The sequence below is a fragment of the Bufo bufo genome, chromosome 1 (genome assembly GCF_905171765.1).
Source record: "Bufo bufo chromosome 1, aBufBuf1.1, whole genome shotgun sequence".
Classification (NCBI taxonomy): domain Eukaryota; kingdom Metazoa; phylum Chordata; class Amphibia; order Anura; family Bufonidae; genus Bufo; species Bufo bufo.
Genome location: NC_053389.1, coordinates 181021307 through 181042955, shown reverse-complemented (window position 1 = coordinate 181042955; position 21649 = coordinate 181021307).

The window sequence follows — 21649 nt, the reverse complement described above, 5'->3', positions numbered from 1 at the left end:
GGCAGAGCATGGGCCATCACTCCAACATGGATTAGTGGAGCAAGGATTGCCCTGACATACCACTAGGTGGTAACAGCTCAACGCGTTTCCATGCATTGAGAATGCATTTCATCAGGAGCTATATGCACCAAACTTAGAACAGAGCCCAACGCCTCAGTTATGATTTTTAAAAACCGAGGTACTTACAATTATAGAAAGACTTAGTGAAAAACGTTTTGTCCGCCATACTGTTGGTAAAGCTTTTAGATTTATTAATGAAACCACAAAATTTACAGGATCCACAGGGAAATGTACCTGTAATTGGGTTTCGTAGCCATGATTGCGGACGGGGGCTAGTGTATAAGCTATGCGTCAACATATCACGCAAGTTGTTGCTGCGCCGATAAGTGACTGAGGGTTTGGCTGGAATCAAACACCCAATATCTGGGTCAGATTTGAGTATGTCCCAATGTTCAGCAAGAACATGACGTACCCTCTCATGGGCACTGTCAAATGTCCCGATCATCCTCACGATGTTGTCACCAGTGTCCCTCTTTTTCGGAGACAACAGCAGATCCCTGTTGGTGCTCATAGAGTGCTGATTAGCCTGTTTTAGACACCGCTGAGGATAACCACGACATTGAAATCTCTGCTGAAGATCTTTAGCAGCGACCCTGAAGTCACCAAGATGAGAACAATTCCTCCTCACCCTCAAGTATTGGCCCTTAGGAATACCTCTCTTAAGGGCCAAAGGGTGTCCACTCTGGATGTCCCATTTCAAAAGATTATTCGTAGCTGTGGGCTTTCTAAAAACGTTGGTACTAATATGCCCATCAGCAGACAATGAAATGGAGAGGTCCAGGAAGGAAATAGTGTTCATATCAATCTCTGAGGTGAAGAACAATCCCAGAGTATTCCTGTTAAGGACCGCAACAAATTCTAGGAACAGCTCACTGTCACCCCCCCACAGGATCAGCACATCATCGATGTATCTGATCCAGAGGGGGACAACATCCGTGAACCGCTCCATGTCCTCACAGAACACCACCTCTCTTTCCCACCAGCCCAGGTAAAGGTTCGCAAAAGCGGGGCACAGGGACTGCCCATTGCGACCCCCCTGAGTCTTTCTATAATTGTAAGTCGGTTTGGTGTTGTGTATTTAATGACATGTGTATGCAACATCAAATACGTGGGCAAAACCATTAGAGAGCTAAGAAGACGGATTGGGGAGCACATTCTGGACATCACGAATCTCAAAGATACTCCAATTGCACGCCATGTTCTTGATTATCACAGAGGGAATACATCATCGGTCAAGTTTCAAGTGATCGACTCTGTGAAGTTATCATCTAGGGGTGGCGACTGTAATCGCATGTTGCTACAAAAAGAGGCGAGATGGATCTTTTCTTTAAACACCATCAAACCATCCGGCCTCAATGATGCGATCTCATTTGTCCCCTTTATATAATGACGATACTGGTGTTTCCATTTCATGCAAAGTATTGTAATAATAGATTCATATGGGTCCTCCTGTGTATGTGAGCTTATGCGGCGTTCATATACATCTCCTTTGTGTGATCTTTATCCACTGTATACTAATGAATAAGGTGTCCTGGCTGCGGTGACAGTATTCAAGGCCGCCTTGTTAATTTCCTTATACATTAATGCGGCGCTTTTGCGCCTTCCCTGAGACCCACTGAGTTCCTCCCTCGGTCAGCCAATGGTTTTACCTTGTACCGAGCCTCCTGGCCGGATTGGCTGTATGACGGAGGCGTGTCTAGCAGGGCGGGGCTTCACCCTGTATAGCTCGGCGTTCTGTGGGCCGCTTTGCGGCCATCACAGTGCCGATTCACATGCATACTAGCACGCAGCGCCTCAACCTAGAGGCTGCTAGCTTAGGCAGGACAGTAGCCTGTTAGTTACAACTCCGTACCTCACACTAGAGGAAAGCGGTGTTAGGCAGGGATTTCTACTGCTGTCTGGCTGTCCACTACCTCGGTTTTTAAAAATCATAACTGAGGCGTTGGGCTCTGTTCTAAGTTTGGTGCATATAGCTCCTGATGAAATGCATTCTCAATGCATGGAAACGCGTTGAGCTGTTACCACCTAGGGGTATGTCAGGGCAATCCTTGCTCCACTAATCCATGTTGGAGTGATGGCCCATGCTCTGCCATAGTCCTGCACCTGTGATTATTAGTGCAGTGAGAGTCAGCGCGCCGGTTCTCGCTGTTTGGAGTGGTGTTTGGTGATATCCCCAGACCAGACATCCCCTTGATCATAGTCCGCACCCTGCGTTACACACCTTGTACCCTGTGGTGTATTGAGCCCCTTTCACGTGTTGGTGAGTCTGTTAGACTGTTCTGGTGCTCCAGATGGTGGCGCTGTTTGGAGACATCATTGCTTTCTCACATGCTCAATATTAGTCAGTGCTGACCGTTACACTGACGGGTGATACCCTCTTTTTTAATCAGACATATAATAAAGATATTATTATTTTGTTTTAGCGCCTATCCACACATTATTTGCTTGAGTGTATATACACACACATATTTTATATACTTTTATGTTTTTAAGCCACTTTGATGCACCTGCCACCAGTTTTTAGGCTCTGGAAAACCCCTTGAATATATTTGTTTTTAACAAATTATATCATACTAAAACTTATCTAAACATAACATTAAAAGAGAAGTCAGTGTATATGTACATATGTTTTAACTTCTAGATGCATTCCATAATCTGCATAATTAAAATAACTTGCAATAAGGTGATAATTTCCTTTCAAAATCTTACTGGCGTCCTTTAAACTGGCACAAGGCATTGGTAACAACTGTGACCTTTACGGTACGACTGGGCAATCTGAACATTAGAGCCAAGCCTAAGTAATGTAATTTTATAGGATCTGTCATGGACCCACGGCCAACTTCTTCTTGGCAAATGATATAAACAATTAGGATAATAAATAGTACTATGTTTTGGCAGAGTGAGGATATTAACTTACTGCTGTTACTAAACAACTAAGAACTGTAATGAGTATGCCCTAGAGAGCAGAGACAGATCTATATTAGCAATTGGCAACTTACACTAGACTGCAGAGATAAAGTAGTAAGGACTGTCTAGGAATGCTCATGAAATATGCAAACAGAACCTTCTGAGTTTGAATTTCTACATAATTCATTTCTTAATACATGTCTTCGTGAAGCAGAAAGATGCCTTCTTGAGGCCAAACATTGATGATTGAGGCCTGAAAAAAATCACACATCTCAGAACTCTTTTTGATCGGAGCTTGTTTCTTTACTAAATTAAATATATGGGGTGAATATAATCGGATCCGAATTGAGAAGGGCGACAAGTAAAAACTGAGTTCAGTACCCATGATGACCAGATGAGTATCTGGTAATGCCTTTGTAATGCTCCTGCAATGTCTCAGAGGACAAATACTCAGTGAATGGACACTGTGAACAGAGCAGTGTAGTTCCTATTTCCAGCACCAATGCTATTCGGGAAACAGCTGATATTATTGGGGTGTCCACCTTGCTTAATAGATTAAACAATCCTATTAGGCCTTGATTATCAAATTGTGATTAATAACATGTCTATATCTACTGTTATTGGGGTGTCCATCTTGTTTAATTAATAAACAATTCCATTAGGCATTGATTCTCAAATTGGGGATGAATAACCTGTCTCCTTCAACTGTTATTGGGGTGTCCACCTTGTATAATAGATAAACAATTCTATTAGGCTTTGATTCTCAAATTGGGGTGAATAACCTGTCTTGTTTCACTGTTATTGTGGTGTCCACATTGACATTGAATGACTTATTTTACATATAAGGTTAATGTAACTGTACAGTATGTCCAACAGGCAGTTGCCAGGGCCCTCCAAAGGAATGGGTAGTGGCAAAAATGTTGCTGTTACCAGCACAAGTAGCAGCAGAAGGGGTGGTGGTAGCAGCAGCAACAGGTCAGAACTGCCACTGTCATCCAGCGGTTGTGTTTTGACAACCAATCCTACTGTCCTAGAATGGTTGACTCGGTCTTCAACATCATCTCAACTGAAATCAGACACACACAGCCAAAAGTTGTTGGGTTCCTCTCAGACCACACCTTATTAGCATGGCCCAGGAACAAGCTCTGTGCCCTCACCTGTCCAGAACCTGTCTCTTTCCTTTGTTGCTCCTTCTGCCAGGCAAGTAATGTATGCCGCCATGCTATGCTTCACTTTTCAGCGAGGACGATCTTATTGAGGAAAGTCAGCAGCTACTGGCCAGCCAAGATTTGGAGGAGAGGTCCGCTGCTTCCTCCTGTAGGTGTGCAAGTAACAACTACCAGCGGTCAGGGACGCGGCCATGAGACTGTTGAGGGTGACATAAGTGAGGAGCAGACAGTAGTGGATGATGATGTAGCCAATCGCACATGGGAACCGGGCTTCATCATCATCAGAGGGTGAGAGTGGCAGCTTGCCAATGAGACAGCGGCAGGGTGGCAGTAGGGTGCAAGCATGGACATGAGCCAGCAGGGTGGCAGCAGTGTGAGATTTGGAACCAAACGTCCCCGGGGTAGACCGTCTGCTACTCAGGAGCCTACCTGTCCAGAAGCCACTAGCAGTGCATGGTTTTATTGAGGCAGCATCATGCAGTCATTAGTGTTGAACCCTAGTGTTGAGCGCGAATATTCGAATAGCAAATTTTAATTGCGAATATCGGCACTTCGCTAATTTATATTAGCGATATATATTTTGAATATAGTGCTGTATATTCGTTAATTCGAATATTCTTTTATATTTTTTTTTAAGTTGTTCCCACTTCCCAAAAGCAGTTCTTCTTACATGTCCGGGGAACTCCATGCTCCTTGCACGCTCCAGTCAGTGCCCGTTGCCGAGTCTGCCGAGTGCCGACTTCCCGTGTGCATGGAGCATCCCCATCACCATGGGAACGCCTCCATGCTAGAATGTACTGTCGGATGTGAAAATCACGGTTATTTAGACCATGGTAAAAGTTGGATGCGCAATGCGAGTAAACTTACTTAAATTACTCGCATTGCGCACACAATTTAATTTTGTGTATAGGCAATGTTCCTAATGGTTGGCTTGTTAGAATTAACGAATATAGAGAATATAGCGCTATATTCGTATTTGTCATATTAGTTAATTCTAGCAAGCCAACCATTATTAGGAAAACTTTGCCTATACACAGAACTAAGTTGTATGCGCAATGCGAGTAATTTAACCACCTCCGGACCGCCTAACGCAGGATCGCGTTCCGGAGGTGGCAGCGCTGCGCACAGTCACGCATATACGCGTCATCTCGCGAGACGCGAGACTTCCTGTGAACGCGCGCACACAGGCGCGCGCGCTCACAGGAACGGAAGGTAAGAGAGTTGATCTCCAGCCTGCCAGCGGCGATCGTTGGCTGGCAGGCTGGAGATGTGTTTTTTTTAACCCCTAACAGGTATATTAGACGCTGTTTTGATAACAGCGTCTAATATACCTGCTACCTGGTCCTCTGGTGGTCCCCTTTGTTTGGATCGACCACCAGAGGACACAGGTAGCTCAGTAAAGTAGCACCAAGCACCACTACACTACACTACACCCCCCCCCCCGTCACTTATTAACCCCTTATTAGCCCCTGATCACCCCTAATCACCCCTGATCACCCCATATACAGTCATGTGAAAAAATTAGGACACCCTTTGAAAGCATGTGGTTTTTTGTAACATTTTTAATAAATGGTTATTTCATCTCCGTTTCAACAATACAGAGAGATTAAAGTAATCCAACTAAACAAAGAAAACTGAAGAAAAGTCTTTTCAAGATCTTCTGTAAATGTCATTCTACAAAAATGCCTATTCTAACTGAGGAAAAAGATAGGACACCCTCACATGTATTCCCTCTTAAATTGGCTCAGATCTCACACAGGTATATCACACCAGGTGCACATAATTAGTAGATCGTTACTCTGCATGTTGAATGAGGCTTGCCCTATTTAAACCTCAGACATTTAGTTTGGTGTGCTCCTGACTGTTGAAGTGAGAGTGAGCACCATGGTGAGAGCAAAAGAGCTGTCAGAGGACTTCAGAAAAAAGATTGTAGCAGCCTATGAGTCTGGGAAGGGATTTAAAAAGATCTCAAAAGATTTTGAAATCAGCCATTCCACTGTCCGGAAGATAGTCTACAAGTGGAGGGCTTTCAAAACAACTGCCAACATGCCCAGGACTGGTCGCCCCAGCAAGTTCACCCCAAGAGCAGACCGCAAGATGCTAAAAGAGGTATCCAAAAACCCTAAAGTGTCATCTCGAGAACTACAGCAGGCTCTGGCTACTGTTGATGTAGAAGTACATGCCTCTACAATCAGAAAGAGACTGTACAAGTTTAACTTGCATGGGAGGTGTGCAAGGAGGAAACCTTTGCTTTCCAAGAGAAACATCGAGGCCAGACTGACATTTGCCAGCGATAAAGTTGACAAAGACCAGGACTTCTGGAACAATGTTCTTTGGACAGATGAGTCCAAAATTGAATGATTTGGACACAACAGCAGAGGACATGTTTGGCGTAAACCAAACACAGCATTCCAAGAAAAGAACCTCATACCAACTGTGAAGCATGGAGGTGGAAGTGTCATGGTTTGGGGCTGCTTTGCTGCAGCAGGACCTGGTCAGCTCACCATCATAGAATCCACGATGAATTCTACTGTGTATCAGAAGGTGCTTGAAGAACATGTGAGACCATCAGTTAGAAAATTAAAGCTGAAGCGGAACTGGACCATGCAACATGACAATGACCCAAAACATACTAGTAAATCAACCAAAGATTGGCTGAAAAAGAAGAAATGGAGAGTCCTGGAATGGCCAAGTCAAAGTCCAGATTTGAATCCCATTGAGATGCTGTGGGGTGACTTGAAAAGGGCTGTACGTGCAAGAAACCCCTCAAACATCTCACAGCTGAAAAAGTTCTGCATTGAGGAGTGGGGTAAAATTTCCTCAGACCGATGTCGAAGACTGGTAGATGGCTACAAGAACCGTCTCACTGCAGTTATTTCAGCCAAAGGAGGTAACACTCGCTATTAGGGGCAAGGGTGTCCTATCTTTTTCCTCAGTTAGAATAGGCATTTTTGTAGAATGACATTTACAGAAGATCTTGAAAAGACTTTTCTTCAGTTTTCTTTGTTTAGTCGGATTACTTTAATCTCTCTGTATTGTTGAAACGGAGATGAAATAACCATTTATTAAAAATGTTACAAAAAACCACATGCTTTCAAAGGGTGTCCTAATTTTTTCACATGACTGTAGACTCCCTGATCACCCCCCTGTCATTGATTACCCCCCTGTCATTGATCAACCCCCTGTAAAGCTCCATTCAGACGTCCGCATGATTTTTACGGATCCACTGATAGATGGATCGGATCCGCAAAACGCATCCGGACGTCTGAATGAAGCCTTACAGGGGCGTGATCAATGACTGTGGTGATCACCCCATATAGACTCCCTGATCACCCCCCTGTCATTGATTACCCCCCTGTCATTGATTACCCCCCTGTAAAGCTCCATTCAGATGTCCGCATGATTTTTACGGATGCACTGATAGATGGATCGGATCCGCAAAACGCATCCGGACGTCTGAATGAAGCCTTACAGGGGCATGATCAATGACTGTGGTGATCACCCCATATAGACTCCCTGATCACCCCCCTGTCATTGATTACCCCCCTGTCATTGATTACCCCCCTGTAAAGCTCCATTCAGATGTCCGCATGATTTTTACGGATGCACTGATAGATGGATCGGATCCGCAAAACGCATCCGGACGTCTGAATGAAGCCTTACAGGGGCATGATCAATGACTGTGGTGATCACCCCATATAGACTCCCTGATCACCCCCCTGTAAAGCTCCATTCAGATGTCCGCATGATTTTTACGGATGCACTGATACATGGATCGGATCCGCAAAACGCATCCGGTCGTCTAAATGAAGCCTTACAGGGGCATGATCAATGACTGTGGTGATCACCCCCCTGTCATTGATTACCCCCCTGTAAAGCTCCATTCAGATATCCGCATGATTTTTACGGATGCACTGATAGATGGATCGGATCCGCAAAACGCATCCGGACGTCTGAATGAAGCCTTACAGGGGCATGATCAATGACTGTGGTGATCACCCCATATAGACTCCCTGATCACTCCCCTGTCATTGATTACCCCCCTGTCATTGATTACCCCCCTGTCATTGATTACCCCCCTGTAAAGCTCCATTCAGATGTCCGCATGATTTTTACGGATGCACTGATAGATGGATCGGATCCGCAAAACGCATCCGGACGTCTGAATGAAGCCTTACAGGGGCGTGATCAATGACTGTGGTGATCACCCCATATAGACTCCCTGATTACCCCCCTGTCATTGATTACCCCCCTGTAAAGCTCCATTCAGATGTCCGCATGATTTTTACGGATGCACTGATAGATGGATCGGATCCGCAAAACGCATCCGGACGTCTGAATGAAGCCTTACACGGGCGTGATCAATGACTGTGGTTATCACCCCATATAGACTCCCTGATCACCCCCCTGTCATTGATCACCCCCCTGTCATTGATCACCCCCCTGTCATTGATCACCCCTCTGTAAGGCTCCATTCAGATATTTTTTTGGCCCAAGTTAGCGGAATTTTTTTTTTTTTTTCTTACAAAGTCTCATATTCCACTAACTTGTGTCAAAAAATAAAATCTCACATGAACTCACCATACCCCTCACGGAATCCAAATGCGTAAAATTTTTTAGACATTTATATTCCAGACTTCTTCTCACGCTTTAGGGCCCCTAGAATGCCAGGGCAGTATAAATACCCCACATGTGACCCCATTTCGGAAAGAAGACACCCCCAGGTATTCCGTGAGGGGCATATTGAGTCCATGAAAGATTGAAATTTTTGTCCCAAGTTAGCGGAACGGGAGACTTTGTGAGAAAAAAATTAAAAATATCAATTTCCGCTAACTTGTGCCAAAAAAAAAAAATTTCTATGAACTCGCCATGCCCCTCATTGAATACCTTGGGGTGTCTTCTTTCCAAAATGGGGTCACATGTGGGGTATTTATACTGCCCTGGCATTCTAGGGGCCCCAAAGCGTGAGAAGAAGTCTGGTATCCAAATGTCTAAAAATGCCCTCCTAAAAGGAATTTGGGCACCTTTGCGCATCTAGGCTGCAAAAAAGTGTCACACATCTGGTATCGCCGTACTCAGGAGAAGTTGGGGAATGTGTTTTGGGGTGTCATTTTACATATACCCATGCTGGGTGAGAGAAATATCTTGGTCAAATGCCAACTTTGTATAAAAAAATGGGAAAAGTTGTCTTTTGCCAAGATATTTCTCTCACCCAGCATGGGTATATGTAAAATGACACCCCAAAACACATTCCCCAACTTCTCCTGAATACGGCGATACCACATGTGTGACACTTTTTTGCAGCCTAGGTGGGCAAAGGGGCCCACATTCCAAAGAGCACCTTTAGGATTTCACAGGTCATTTACCTACTTACCACACATTAGGGCCCCTGGAAAATGCCAGGGCAGTATAACTACCCCACAAGTGACCCCATTTTGGAAAGAAGACACCCCAAGGTATTCCGTGAGGGGCATGGCGAGTTCCTAGAATTTTTTATTTTTTGTCACAAGTTAGTGGAAAATGCTTATTTTTTATTTTTATTTTTTTTCATACAAAGTCTCATATTCCACTAACTTGTGACAAAAAATAAAAACTTCCATGAACTCACTATGCCCATCAGCGAATACCTTGGGGTCTCTTCTTTCCAAAATGGGGTCACTTGTGGGGTAGTTATACTGCCCTGGCATTCTAGGGGCCCAAATGTGTGGTAAGGAGTTTGAAATCAAATTCTGTAAAAAATGACCTGTGAAATCCGAAAGGTGCTCTTTTGAATATGGGCCCCTTTGCCCACCTCGGCTGCAAAAAAGTGTCACACATCTGGTATCTCCGTAATCGGGAGAAGTTGGGGAATGTGTTTTGGGGTGTCATTTTACATATACCCATGCTGGGTGAGAGAAATATCTTGGCAAAAGACAACTTTTCCCATTTTTTTTATACAAAGTTGGCATTTGACCAAGATATTTATCTCACCCAGCATGGGTATATGTAAAAAGACACCCCAAAACACATTCCTCAACTTCTCCTGAATACAGAGATACCAGATGTGTGACACTTTTTTGCAGCCTATGTGGGCAAAGGGGCCCACATTCCAAAGAGCACCTTTCGGATTTCACAGGTCATTTACCTACTTACCACACATTTGGGCCCCTAGAATGCCAGGGCAGTATAACTACCCCACAAGTGACCCCATTTTGGAAAGAAGAGACCCCAAGGTATTCGCTGATGGGCATAGTGAGTTCATGGATGTTTTTATTTTTTGTCACAAGTTTGTGGAATATGAGACTTTGTATGAAAAAAAAAAAAAAAAAAAAAAATCATCATTTTCCACTAACTTGTGACAAAAAATAAAAGATTCTAGGAACTCGCCATGCCCCTCACGGAATACCTTGGGGTGTCTTCTTTCCAAAATGGGGTCACTTGTGGGGTAGTTATACTGCCCTGGTATTCTAGGGGCCCAAATGTGTGGTAAGGAGTTTGAAATCAAATTCAGGAAAAAATGAGGAGTGAAATCCGAAAGGTGCTCTTTGGAATATGGGCCCCTTTGCCCACCTAGGCTGCAAAAAAGTGTCACACATCTGGTATCCCCGTACTCAGGAGAAGTTGAGGAATGTGTTTTGGGGTGTCTTTTTACATATACCCATGCTGGGTGAGATAAATATCTTGGTCAAATGACAACTTTGTATAAAAAAATGGGAAAAGTTGTCTTTTGCCAAGATATTTCTCTCACCCAGCATGGGTATATATAAAATGACACCCCAAAACACATTCCCCACCTTCTCCTGAGTACGGAGATACCAGATGTGTGACACTTTTTTGCAGCCTAGGTGGGCAAAGGGGCCCATATTCCAAAGAGCACCTTTCGGATTTCACAGGTCATTTTTTACAGAATTTGATTTCAAACTCCTTACCACACATTTGGGCCCCTAGAATGCCAGGGCAGTATAACTACCCCACAAGTGACCCCATTTTGGAAAGAAGAGACCCCAAGGTATTCGCTGATGGGCATAGTGAGTTCATAGAACTTTTTATTTTTTGTCACAAGTTAGTGGAATATGAGACTTTGTAAGAAAAAAAAAAAAAAAAAAAAAAATCATCATTTTCCGCTAACTTGTGACAAAAAATAAAAAGTTCTATGAACTCACTATGCCCATCAGCGAATACCTTAGGGTGTGTACTTTCAGAAATGGGGTCATTTGTGGGGTGTTTGTACTGTCTGGGCATTGTAGAACCTCAGGAAACATGACAGGTGCTCAGAAAGTCAGAGCTGCTTCAAAAAGCGGAAATTCACATTTTTGTACCATGTTTGTAAACGCTATAACTTTTACCCAAACCATTTTTTTTTTACCCAAACATTTTTTTTTTATCAAAGACATGTAGAACTATAAATTTAGAGCAAAATTTCTATATGGATGTCGTTTTTTTTGCAAAATTTTACAACTGAAAGTGAAAAATGTCATTTTTTTGCAAAAAAATCGTTAAATTTCGATTAATAACAAAAAAAGTAAAAATGTCAGCAGCAATGAAATACCACCAAATGAAAGCTCTATTAGTGAGAAGAAAAGGAGGTAAAATTCATTTGGGTGGTAAGTTGCATGACCGAGCAATAAACGGTGAAAGTAGTGTAGGTCAGAAGTGTAAAAAGTGGCCTGGTCTTTCAGGGTGTTTAAGCACTGGGGGCTGAGGTGGTTAAGTAAGTTTACTCGCATTGCGCATCCAACTTACAAAGGGGTATATTCTCAATAATCGTTCATTCTATCAAGGCAACCAATAGGAAGTTGCCTAAGTTGAAATCGCAATATGCACATGGTGTTTCTGTCGCGAGAATTCTTCATTGAAATATTCGTGTGAGCCTATACGGGCATGGCTTTGTCTTCCGAGTTTGTTGACAGGTGGAAGTTTGAAGCGCAGTGCATTACTCGTGTGTGACTCGTGTGAAAATGGTCTCGAGCAATTTTAAAGAAGTCGAGGAAGATCTCCTGATCACTGTAAGTAATTCCACATTACAGCACTGTATCAGCAATCGCAGCAAACCGCAGGTCAATTCAGACCTGCGGCTTGCGGCGTTTGCGGGTGATCGGGCAGCATCTGCAGTAGCTATCGGGTCCCCGTGCTGCTGTGACGGGGACCCGATAGCAGGGAAGGCATCATCGCTGCCTTCCAGTGAAGAGCCTGTGAGATCCAGCCCCCTGGATCTCACAAGCAGGAAGCTGTATGAGTAATTCACACTGTATTACTCATACAGCCAATGCATTCCAATACAGAAGTATTGGAATGCATTGTAAAGTGGATCAGACCCCCAAAAGTTGAAGTCCCAAAGTGTGACAAAAATTAAAGTGAAAAAAAAAGTTGAAAAAATGTAGTCCCCCCCAATTTTTTTTATAGTTTCAAGTAAAAACAACCGCCCGATGACGTACAGCTATGTCATTGGGCGTGAGGGGGTTAATGATAGGTGCACTAAGTATTGTTATGACATCCCACCACTATGTCTGGTAGCATGTATGTATGGATAGCAGAGAAATATCTCTCATATGCACATTGCACATGCATTTTACTGCCTCACAGTGCATACCCCACATTGTATACCCCACACTATATACCCCAAAGTGTATACCCCACACCGTATACCCCACAGTGTATATCCCTCCCCCCACACACACACACAGTCTTTGGATTCTAATATGCGTCCGGTTGGTCAGGAGAAGTTGTTTGACCGCCATTATTTGCTGGTTCATTTAGCGTTACCCAGGGTGCACCACGGGGAGGCGGACCCACTGTACACCCCATACTGTACCGTCACCTCACTAGACAGTTACACCTCTCCTCAGATGACCAATATCCGATTGCTCATACCCCACACACATACAATTTCAATATAATCCGATTTTATAACTGTAACATTAAATTTAATATTTTACTTTCAAACACTCAAATATTTTTTGTTGTGTTGAGATGATGACATTAATTTCTAATACTTTTATTTTAAAAATTTGGGATTATATGGTTGCATTTTTATCCTGCAGCGAATGTTACAGATGAAATACGACACCAGGTGCCGCTTGGAGAAGCAGCAGATCCTGCGAAAAATAGGTTATGAGCTATATCGTAACCACGATGGAAAGCAGACGCAGATGGCCATTATTAAAAAGTGGTCCGACCTGAAGCGGAGACACCAGGATCGGATCACTGAGATCCGAAACAAAATCTGCCCAGGTACAATGCTTACATAACAGTTATGCTTTATGAGGTTTTTATAACTTATGAAAATTTTGTCATTATAGGTGATCCCGTCCCCTAGGTCCACTGCAGGCCTTCAAAAAAGGCAGTGGTGGTGGAGGAGGAGGTGTCGGAGGAGGAGGAGGAGCAGGAGCAGGCCGGACCCTCTGACCCTACCCCACAGCATGAGGATGCCGGACCCCCAGACCACCCCGGTTCTCATGAGGAGAATGAAGAGGAGGAGCTGGTGACCACCCCCCGCCAGGAGGGTAAATAATATGTGTTGTGGGTGTTTTAACTCAGTCACTGGTGTCAGTTTATTCCAGCAAACAATAATAAACATGTTAAATCTTTATCCTTTAACCCCTTCATGCTTTCTGACATAACTGTACGACCAATTAACAAGTGACTTGCTGCATTTTGACGTACGGCCACAACCAAACTGCTTCCCGGGGCTGTGACACTATAAAGTGTCACAGCCCCGGAGTCTCCGCTCTCTCCAGAAGCAGACACACGTGGTAAGCCGGCAAAGGAACAATCAGAGTGTTCCCTTGCTAGTAAGCGCTCCGATTGTTTTGTCTCTGCAGACTAACCAATCGTAGCGCAGGACTTTAAAAAAAAGCCTGTTTCAGGCCAGGAACATCTATGTGGTTGAGAGGGAGGGAGCTCCCTCTCTCTTCCATCTTGCCGTCACTGCTGTCACAACAGCAAGATGGTTGCCATGGCACCCGGACGCCTTACAAAGGCGTCCTAGTTGCCATTTACCTAAGGCTTATTAGACCCTGATCAGCCTTAGTGTTTGTGTAGCACTGACTATACAGTTTATTACAATAGATGACTATTGCAATGCACTGTGTAGTGATCAGACCCAATGGATCTTCAGGATCCAGATGGTTCTTGATAAATAAAAAAAATATATATAAAAAAAGTCATTAAAAAATTGAAAGACAATAAAAATAAAAATGTAAAATAAAATAAATTAGAAATGCTATTTTCTCATATATATTCATTTATGTAATCTAAAAATTACATAAATAATAAAAGTACACATAATTGGTAGAGCCGCATCCGTAAAAACCAGCTCTATAAAAATATAGCGTGACCTTACCCCTTTGGCAAATCCCATACAAAAATTATTTTAAAAAAGTGTCAAAAACAGACATATTTTATAGACATATTTTGTAACGTTCCATGACATAAATTCCAACCCCAAGCGATCAAAAAGGCGTATGCACCCCAAAATAGTACCGATCAAACCGTCACCTCATACCGCAATAAATGATACACTAATTGAGACAATATGAAAATAAAATATGACTCTCAGACAATGGAGACAGTAAAATCTGTTTTTCAGGGCCTCTAAAATGTTGTTATTGTGCAAAAGTTAAATATTAAAAAAAGTAGACATATTATGGAATTGCCGCGTCCCTATCAACGTGCTCATTAAAAATGATCACATGACTTAACCCCTCTGTTGAACACTGAAAAAAATAAAAAATAAAACAGCGCCCAAAAAAATGCGCCATTTTTTTGTCAGCTTACATATCAAAAATAGCAACACCAAGCAATAGAAAAGACGTCTGCCCCCCAAAATAGTACCAATTAAATAGTCAACTCATCCCACAAAAAAATAAAAATAAATACTCTATTGAAATATTCCTAAGTAAAGGACTATATAACTGATTGCGATTTTAATGGCCAGATACTTTATACACTAATCAATAAAAGTTATTTAATCTGATTGTCAACATTTTTTTTTTTTGGGCAGTACTAAAAGAAATTAATATTTTTTTTATTATGCTGCAGCGGGAGCACTCCAGGCGGATGAGGGCTGTCAGGCTGAAGTTTACTCAAGAAATGAAGGCCATGGAGGAGTGGCATCAAAAGGCCATAGCGGAGCTGCTCAACCAGCATGATGTCCTGAAAGCCTTGCCTTAGTTTTATTTATGTTTTATTTTATGTTTGTTAAAGCTATTTTTTTATATTTTATTTATAAAGTGTGGTTTTGTTTTAAATAATTTTTGTTTTTCTGTTTTATTTTAACAACTCTGGTTACATTAAGGCAAATTTTTTCCAGCCGAAACTCATTAGTATCATGACATACAGCAGCCGCAGGTACATGGAAATTGGGTAGTATAAGGCCTACACAGAACTCATAGTGGTGAGGATAATAGCAGCAGTCTTTGTTAACGGTGGAGTATAAGGCCTATGCAGAACTCATAGTAGTCAGGATAATTGCAGCAGTTATTGGTAATAGTGGAGTATAAGGCCTACACAGAACTTTCAAAAATCAGGACAACAGCAGCAGCAGGCAGATGGTAAGTTTGACATTGTAGTTCAAGGCCTACACATAGCTTTGCCTGACTGGACTAAAGGGGCCTTACAATAAAGTTATCAGTTAGAATTACACCATAACATAACATCATAAAAAAAAATTAAATAACGCATTATAACTCAGAAAAAACGATTTATTAACAAAATAAAAAAAGGCCTCTATGGCAACATTGTGAGTTGGGAAAGTAGCTCCTCCATTTTCTGCATCCCTTTACGGTGCTTTTTGTCCATCTCCTAGCTGATGACCCGGCGTTGCTAGGGTATTTATTTATTGTAATTTTTTTTTTTAAATAACAGTGACTTTCACTATGGCCGCCGCTTTAACGGTGACCACCGTTTTAACAGTGACTTTGACCACCCCTTTAAGGGTGACCACCCCTTTAAGAGTGACCGCCCCTTTAAGAGTAAGCACCCCTTTAAGAGCGACCACCCCTTTAAGAGCGGCATGTACTTAAAAAAAAAAGTAGGCTAAGTAATATTCTTGCATTGGGGTATATGCAACTTACTTCACTATTGTTTGGCTATGGCTATCTAGAATTAATGAATATGACGTGATCTTCGTCAATTCTAGCAAGCCAACCATTAGGAACCCAGCTCTAAGTTGAATTTGCAATGCGAGTATATGTTCGCATTGTGAATTCAACTTAGAGCTTAGTTCCTAATGGTTGTTGCTAGAATATAACGAAGATTGAGAATATAGTGCTATATTTGTGAATTCATGATATTCTTCATCTTCGTCAATTCTAGCAAAACAACCATTAGGAACCCTGCTCTAAGTTGAATTCGCAATGCGAGTAATACAGGTTATTTTAATCGCATTGCGAAATAAACTTAGAGCTGAGTTCCTAATGGTTGTTGCTAGAATATAACGAAGATTGAGAATATAGTGCTATATTCGTGAATTCGTGATATTCTTCATCTTTGTCATTTCTAGCAATACAACCATTAGGAACCCAGCTCTAAGTTGAATTCGCATTGCGAGTAATACAGGTTATATTAATCGCATTGCGAAATAAACTTAGAGCTGAGTTCCTAATGGTTGTTGCTAGAATATAACGAAGATTGAGAATATAGTGCTATATTCGTGAATTTGTGATATTCTTCATCTTCGTCAATTCTAGCAATACAACCATTAGGAACCCAGCTCTAAGTTGAATTCGCAATGCGAGTAATACAGGTTATTTTAATCGCATTGCAAAATAAACTTAGAGCTGAGTTCCTAATGGTTGGCTTTCTAGACTATAACGAAGATTGAGAATATAGTGCTATATTCGTGATATTCTTTATCTTCGTCAATTATAGCAATACAACCATTAGGAACTCAAAGTTTAATTCGCAATGCGAATATAAATTTGCGTAACATTCGCAATATATAAAATAATGCTGAATATTCGATTTCGACGAATATATTGACGAATATTCAAACGAATATTCGCGAAATATTGCAAAATCGAATATGGCACCTCCCGCTCATCACTACGGAACCCATGAGCCCTCCCTGCTTCTTGCTTGAGGGCCAATGAGAAGAGTGCAATGTCTTTGTCTGACCTTAGCAACATCCCTAGCAACCAATACGAAAGTTGCCTACCCCTTACTATATAAGAACCTCCCCAGAAGCTATTTTCTACAGTTTTCTAAAGTTCTGAGAGAGACAGCAGTGTCATTGCTGTGCTCTGTGCTTTCCACTCATTACATTAGATAGATAGTTAGATAGCTTATATATATAATGCAGATAGTCAGTGTAGGTTATATCCTGATATAGTGTAGCTGTTGCACTGCAGTGTGTTAGGTAGTGTGTCCATACATACATGCTACAGACATAGTGATGTGATGTCACAACAATACATAGTGCACCAATCAGTAATATGCAGTCAGACCTGCTAAAATGTGAAGTCTCACATTGACGTATTGTGCCAAAATATTCGCATCATTAGTGCCAAATAGCGCAATCGCGAATATATTGGAGCACTCTATCTGCATATAAAGCCATTTTTAATGTTCTGCCGTGCCAACCATTTTCTCCAGTCTCAGGAAACTTCTAGCAGCTTGGAAAATGTAGCAAAAGTGACCCACGCCTGTATTGCACGTGCATTATGCGAATATTACATTGCCGATTTTCGCAATGAAGGAAAATAATTGCAAATTTGCGAATATATGACAAATATTCTACAATATATTATCTAAATATCACAAACTCGAATATTGCCCCTGTCGCTCATCACTGTTCAGAGTGGTGGGGGTAAAATGCCATACTAGCTGGTGTGGGATTTTTTTCATCAAGTTGCTGGAGGACGTCAAGAGTGGCCATATGTAGCATCTGTGAGCAGAAGGTGAAGCGTGGCCAGGGTTCCAATGTCGGCACCACGGCCCTGCATCAACACATAGAGCGTCACCATAAAGTGACCTGGAAAAAACGTGCAAAACATACCCTCCTTGACCTGCAAAGGCAGAATGGTGTTCCCCAAGACAGACTGACTGACTGATTTGAAAACACTTGTGATGCTAATTACAGGACACACCTTAGTTTAACATCTCACTATGGTCAAATTATTTTCAATAATTTCAAGGGAAACCATCATTTTTGTCCAGGCCAGTTTCATTAGTTTGTTTTATAAATTATTTTGCATTACATTTGTCAGTTTCAAGTTATTTTGGTGAGCATTGTGGGTTTTTCTTTCTTTAATAGAAAGGTACCAACAATTTTGTCCACATGTGTGTATGGTTTCTTTGAGATGAACTTCTCCCTGGCAGAAAGGAATTATTTAATCGGAGACTGGGGGCCTCTGTCTTTTAAAATTTGCTCTGGAGGAATGGTGTCATCTCCTAGAAGGTGTCAAATTCCCTGTGACTATCTTTACTAACCACAAAAATCTTCACTGCCTTCAATCTGGCTCTCAGACTGAATCCTCGTGAGGCCTAAAACACGTTCGTCTCGTGTTTCTACTTTATCATTGCCTATATCACGGAATATACCTAAGAAAAGAATGGTAGCAGAGATGTACTTTGAAGATTCTTTGATTCTTCAGATTAGAGATGAGCGAACTGATTCTAATAGAACTGGATTTGTTCTGAATAGGGATGAGCGAACCCGAACTGTATAGTTTGGGTTCGTACCAAATTTTGGGGTGTCCGTGACACGGACCCGAACCCGAACATTTTCGTAAAAGTCCGGGTTCGGGTTCGGTGTTCGGCGCTTTCCTAGCGCTTTTTGAAAGGCTGCAAAGCAGCCAATCAACAAGCGTCATACTACTTGCCCCAAGAGGCCATCACAGCCTTGCCTACTATTGGCATGGCTGTGATTGGCCAGTGCAGCATGTGACCCAGCCTCTATATAAGCTTGGGTCACATTGCGCTGCACGTCACTCTGCTGATTCAAGCATAGGGAGAGGTTGCAGCTGCGACGTTAGGGCGAGATTAGGCAGATTAACTCCTCCAAAAGACTTCATTCTGTGATCGATCTGCAGCTGTGGATCATTGAAGTGCTAATATTGACTTGCTCAATTTTCTGAGGCTGCCCAGAGCGTTTTTAGATCACTTTTTTTCTGGGGTGATCGGCGGCCATTTTGTGACTTGAGGTGCGCCAGCACAAGCTATCACCAAGTGTATTTAACCATCAATAGTGTGGTTATTTTGTGCTATATCCTACATCAGCTGCAGGCTGAGCCTGCGTCACCGAAGTGCATTTAACCATCAACAGTCTGGTTATTTTTTGGCCATATACTACATCTGGTGCAGGCTGAGCCTGTGTCACCCAAGTGCATTTAACCATCAACAGTGTGGTTATTTTTTGGCCATAGACTACATCAGGGGCAAGTTGAGCCTGTCACCCAACGCCTAAAAAATAGACCTGACATTTCTATTCAACCAAATCTGTACTGTTTTAGCTGGTCAAGTTATTTGTAGTGACCGTAAAAGCAGACTTTTTGTTCTGGGTTGAAAAACTATTCCCAAATTTGCCATTCTCAAAATAACTAGTTTCTGGTATATGAGGCCTACTTGAAATCTATCCCAAAAAGGATATCTTACATTGAAGGTGCTGATAGTGTCATTCAGAAAAACCTAAGACACACGCTACCATGCAGATAGAAGTCTGATTCTGTGATTAAACCTATACCTGTCACACAGCGCAAAAAAAAAACAGGCCTCACATTTCTATTCAACCAAATCTGTACTGTTTTAGCTGGTCAAGTTATTCGTAGTGACCGTAAAAGCAGACTTTTTGTTCTGGGTTGAAAAACTATTCCCAAATTTGCCATTCTCAAAATAACTAGTTTCTGGTATATTAGGCCTACTTGAAATCTATCCCAAAAAGGATATCTTACATTGAAGGTGCTGATAGTGTCATTCAGAAAAACCTAAGACACACGCTACCGTGCAGATAGAAGTCTGATTCTGTGATTAAACCTATACCTGTCACACAGCGCAAAAAAAAAACAGGCCTCACATTTCTATTCAACCAAATCTGTACTGTTTTAGCTGGTCAAGTTATTTGTAGTGACCGTAAAAGCACACTTTTTGTTCTGGGGTGAAAAATTATTCCCAAATTTGCCATTCTCAAAATAACTAGTTTCTGCTATATGAGGCCTACTTGAAATCTATCCCAAAAAGGATATCTTACATTGAAGGTGCTGATAGTGTCATTCAGAAAAACCTAACACACACGCTACCGTGCAGATACAAGTCTAATTCTGTGATTAAACCTATACCTGTCACACAGCGCAAAAAAAAAACAGGCCTCACATTTCTATTCAACCAAATCTGTACTGTTTTAGCTGGTCAAGTTATTTGTAGTGACCGTAAAAGCACACTTTTTGTTCTAGGTTGAAAAACTATTCCCAAATTTGACATTCTCAAAATTGTGGTGAACGGGTACAATGAGGAAAACATCTAATAAGGGACGAGGACGCGGACGTGGACATGGTCGTGGTGGTGTTAGTGGACCCTCTGGTGCTGGGAGAGGACGTGGCTGTTCTGCCACAGCCACACGTCCTAGTGAACCAACTACCTCAGGTCCCAGTAGCCAGCAGAATTTACAGCGATATTTGGTGGGGCCCAATGCCGTTCTAAGGATGGTAAGGCCTGAGCAGGTACAGGCATTAGTCAATTGGGTGGCCAACAGTGGATCCAGCACGTTCACATTATCTCCCACCCAGTCTTCTGCAGAAAGCGCACAGATGGCGAATGAAAATCATGCCCATCGGTCTGTCACATCACCCCCATGCATATCAGGGAAACTGTCAGAGCCTCAAGTTATGCAGCAGTCTCTTATGCTGTTTGAAGACTCTGCTGCCAGGGTTTCCCAAGGGCATCCACCTAGCCCTTCCCCAGGGGTAGAAGAGATAGAATGCACTAACGCACAACCACTTATTTTTCCTGATGATGAGGACATGGGAATACCACCTCAGCACGTCTCTGATGATGACGAAACACAGGTGCCAACTGCTGCGTCTTTCTGCAGTGTGCAGACTGAACAGGAGGTCAGGGATCAAGACTGGGTGGAAGACGATGCAGGGGACGATGAGGTCCTAGACCCCACATGGAATGAAGGTCGTGCCACTGACTTTCAGAGTTCGGAGGAAGAGGCAGTGGTGAGACCGAGCCAACAGCGTAGCAAAAGAGGGAGCAGTGGGCAAAATCAGAACACCCGCCGCCAAGAGACTCCGCCTGCTACTGACCGCCGCCATCTGGGACCGAGCACCCCAAAGGCAGCTTCAAGGAGTTCCCTGGCATGGCACTTCTTCAAACAATGTGCTGACGACAAGAACCGAGTGGTTTGCACGCTGTGCCATCAGAGCCTGAAGCGAGGCATTAACGCTCTGAACCTTAGCACAACCTGCATGACCAGGCACCTGCATGCAAAGCATGAACTGCAGTGGAGTAAACACCTTAAAAACAAGGAACTCACTCAGGCTCCCCCTGCTACCTCTTCTGCTGCTGCCGCCGCCTCGGCCTCTTCTGCTGCTGCC